The sequence below is a fragment of the Oxyura jamaicensis genome, chromosome 14 (assembly GCF_011077185.1).
Source record: "Oxyura jamaicensis isolate SHBP4307 breed ruddy duck chromosome 14, BPBGC_Ojam_1.0, whole genome shotgun sequence".
In the NCBI taxonomy this organism is placed as follows: Eukaryota; Metazoa; Chordata; class Aves; order Anseriformes; family Anatidae; genus Oxyura; species Oxyura jamaicensis.
In genome coordinates this window covers 8,844,964-8,849,280 of record NC_048906.1, presented here as the reverse complement: position 1 = coordinate 8,849,280, position 4,317 = coordinate 8,844,964, and positions in this window count along the sequence as shown.

The window sequence follows — 4,317 nt, the reverse complement described above, 5'->3', positions numbered from 1 at the left end:
TATGTGACAGCTAATATTTGGACAGACCAGTATTTGGAGAGAAAACACGATAAATGTATTTATTGATCACCTGTTTCATATGACAGCCACGGTAAACCTACACAGGGCTGCATCGTATCACATCATCAGTTTTTCCTCTCCTGTGTTTTAGGTACAGTCAAACACAGGAAAGAGGTACTTGTGTTTAGGGATGCAATGCCAGTATTGATGGCTGTGTTCCTAGCCGAAACACAAGAGGACAGAGGGAGCTAAGCCAGGGAGATACAAGGGTAGTAAGACACAGGATCAAGAAGTTCTGCATATGTGCCAAGATCTGAAACAAGTTCCAGGCTCTGTACGGGCAGAGGGATTTGAGGCTGAGTGCTGTTGCTATCAGCAGCAACTGCCCAGAAGGTACCACCAAAGGCCAGGCTGAACTTTGGGCTGCTGCCATTTCAAAAGTCAGACCAAGGTGTATGGGATGGGTCTGGGAACCCAACTGAAGGACCCAGTAACCTTTTTATTTGGTCTATAACCATCACTAGCTGGGGACTTTACTGTTCCAGCTGAAAGGACAAAATCTGGAAGGAACCAAAACCACATCTTCCAACCTTGACAGTCCCTCCAGAACAGAGGTGGGACAACATCAGCGTTAAGAAGGCACAGGATTTTCCAGATGTTTCTCTGCCTGCTTCTACCCTGAGACCCATTTAAACAGACCCCTGTACCACCAGCAGAGCTTCTGTGTACGTCTCCACAAGCCCAGAGATGCAGCATTCCCATTCACATCTCCTGGGCAGTTCAGCTTCCATCTAGCCTTTTTTCCTCTGGAGCCAGAAGGAGCTGTCTGTATTAAGATGGCAGGATCAGGCCTTTTCATGATACTGCCAATATAGAATAATTAAAGCAAACTAAATGAATAATTCCAGCAGATAAAAATTAGTCAGTCACATAGGCAGATAAAAGCATTGCCTGTTATTTGAAGCATCTGTGGAGCTGTACCTTTAAACGCCATGGCAACCAATGCTATTACTGAGTTCTTTTTTAGACCTCATTTAAAATGTAGGAAAATTGATGCTTTATTCACTCAGTAAGGTGGGTTTTTTCTTTCTTTTTTTTTTTTTAATATATTAAAAAAAATTGAATCTGGTATGGCCTTGCTTTTAACAACTAAATCCCTTTTTCTGTTACAGCTTTTCTCATCCTTCCTCACACAGCTTTTCCTTCTCTAGCTCCCTGCAGGTTGACCATTTAACAGGCACCAAACATTCCTCTCCGAGAACCACTTATTGATCTGTTTTCTACTCTTTAACGTATCCTTTCCCAGCTCTAAGGGCTGCATCTCCACTCAAGGCTAAAAGCACTGGCTTAGCTTGTTTTCTTCTTGGCACCCAATTCTCTCAACAGTCCACAAATGCCACATGCTTTTCATCAATGAAACAATCTTTTGTTAATCCTGTTTACTAACTTACACCCAAGTATTTCCCTTGGCTAAAGGACAGCCACGCCATATCCCCTTTCATACTCAGCAGGTGCTGGGAAGGGTCTTCCTTGGCAAGGTATTTCCCAGCTTTGCACTCCCTGGTTTGGATGGACGGTTTATGATCAGCCATTTCCTTTCAGACACCAGTACAGGTATCAGCAAATATATAGAAAACTCAGTTTTCTCTGAGACTGGTCTAGCTTTAAGCACAGAAAGGCTGAAGACTGTAGGAATTACCAGGTGGGATCAGCCAGCCCAGATAAGCATCTAGAGACCCATCCCAGACACATCAGAAAAACCTAACATTTAACATCCTGCCACAGGAATACGCCAGCAACCTCTCCATCATACTCTGCCACACATCTTCACCTCATCTCTGCTGGGAAGCCCTAAGAGATTTAAAAGATGTGTGAGAACTGCCAGAATGGATGAAGCCTCTGGCTGGTCCTGCTGCAGGACACCAGGCAACTTCAGATCCATCAGAGAAAGGCTGCAACATCCCGGCAGCAGGGACAAGGCAATAATTTTCTCATGACAAAAACACTTCATTCCAGCCACTAATAACGTTTACGCCATAATTTGATGGATGACATAATAATTCCCTTCCAAAATTTGCCAACATCACCCTTCTGGATGTTCTTGCCTCGTTCAATTACAAGCCCAACCCCCTTTTTATTCTTGCTGTATCTTGGCCACAGCAAAGTTCCTCGGGACAGCTTTAACACCCCTGCTTCCATTCTGCTTGCTGTCATTATCTAAGTGTTCACATCCTTTTAGAAAGGCCAGAAACCCGCCGTACCACTCAAATATACAGGAGGCAATTTATATCTGACGCATCTAGCTGTGAGATGCAACAGAGGCACCACACTCCTGAGTCAAACTGTTCATTAAATGACTTGTTCAATAAAATTAGCCATTTTTCAGCTCATTAACTGCCCCTCCAAAAAACAGATTAATTTTTACAAGTTTGTTCATTACTCACAGCTGCTGTTTAATGTATCCAAGAGTGTAGACTATTCACAAGATGGCCATAGAGAGAACTTAAAGCGTTAGTGGCTATTTGGAGCTCTGTCTCTCTGTTGGGTATTGATCTTCTCAGCCAAATCAAACATTTCTCATTATTTCAAAAGTAATTTTTGATTGGTCTTTACCCATATTCTGCTCCATCAGACACAGATAGAATTCATCTTTTCATGAAAAATTACCTAACTAAACTTCAGCCAGACAAGCATCCACGAACAGTAAAATAGAGGAGGAATGAGCCCCTAGGTGTTTCTGGAGATTATAGGACTCACCTTTACACTGCCACTGACTTCCTAGGTGATGCGAGGCATATCATTTTACCATTCTGCTTCTATTCTCCACATTTAGGATGTATAAAAGATCTTGACTGTTGCATAAATCAGTTAGGATGATAATTCAACCATGTGAAACATTAAGTAAATACCAGGTACAATTAATGGTGTTGAACATATTAAATCCATGATTCTCCCCACCAAGAAGTTTTACTTTGAACAACCTTTCACTGAATTGCTTATTGTAAATGTGCCATCACAGGAAGGGCAGGTAGTTAGATCCTTCTGAGAAGTTTAAATAAACAAGTAAGTTCTGCGAGCTATTTCGTTTCATGAAATTTGGCTTCATCAGCAAATAAGTTACAGCAAAGCTTGTACAGATCCATTTGGTCCTCAGGAGAGTTAAAACCGCTGCATAGTCCATGATTTGCACATTTTCACTCACTGAAACATAGAAGTAATGACATTTTCTACTCCATTCTATACACTTTAACTTAAAGCAGCAAAGGCAAGTTCTGAGCTTTCAGCTCAAAATACTCCTTGCCATTGCAGATACAGCAACAGAAATTTTCAGGGATGCAATTTTTACTTGCTGGGTTGCCTTTTCCGCTGCCTATTAGTGCGGAATATATATTTTTTATACATATCTATACACACTATTGGAAGTACACGTGCTCAATCTAAGATGAGGTTTAGACCCTTCACTGAAAGGGTTGTGAAGCATCGGAACAGGCTGGCAAGGGATGAGTCACCATCCCCGGAGGTATTAAAAGACATGTAGCTGTGGTGCTCAGGGACATGGTTTAGCGGTAGACTTGGCAGTGCTAGGTTAATGGACTTGATGATCTCAGAAGTCTTTTCCAGCCTAAATGAAAATATTTTCAGTAGCCAGAATTGTCATACATGGTACCAGTAATTTTTGTTCAGAAGCAGCTTGTTAACCAAATGAGTTATTGCACCCAACTACCAGCAACACCTTATATTCATTGTTAGCTTTTTTCTTTTTTCCTTTTTTTTAAAGTTGTTTAACTTAGTGACGTAAAATATGTTTGCAACCACAAAATGTAAGCACAGAGGTGTTATTTTAAAAGATTTTAAAGAACTGAGGAAAATGAAATATTTTACTATGAGCCAAAATGTTATCTTCACAGACACCATCTTATTAAAATCTGAGAAGCAGCCCTTTTAGTACTATTCCTTCTATTGCTATATGAAAGAGTGCCTATGATATCATATTAGCTTTCAGATTCACCCACTTTGTTGCTTCTATGTCAGGAGTAGCACTCCTCCTCCTACGGCCAAACAATATATACTCTATTAACATCCTTTATATTGTGTGGGCTCCCATAAACAGTTTGCCAATTTTTGCCCCGTATTAAGCATGCCATTACAACTGTGAACCATCAAACCCGTCTCCTCCAGAGAATAATCGTCCTTTGTGTCCTTAAAACTTTTTGCTAGAAAGTAACATGCTTTCATGGAGCTGGCTTTGACCCCTTGACGGGGGAAAGAGGAAAAAAACAATACTCCCACTGACTTCTGTATGCTGCTGGTGAAAAA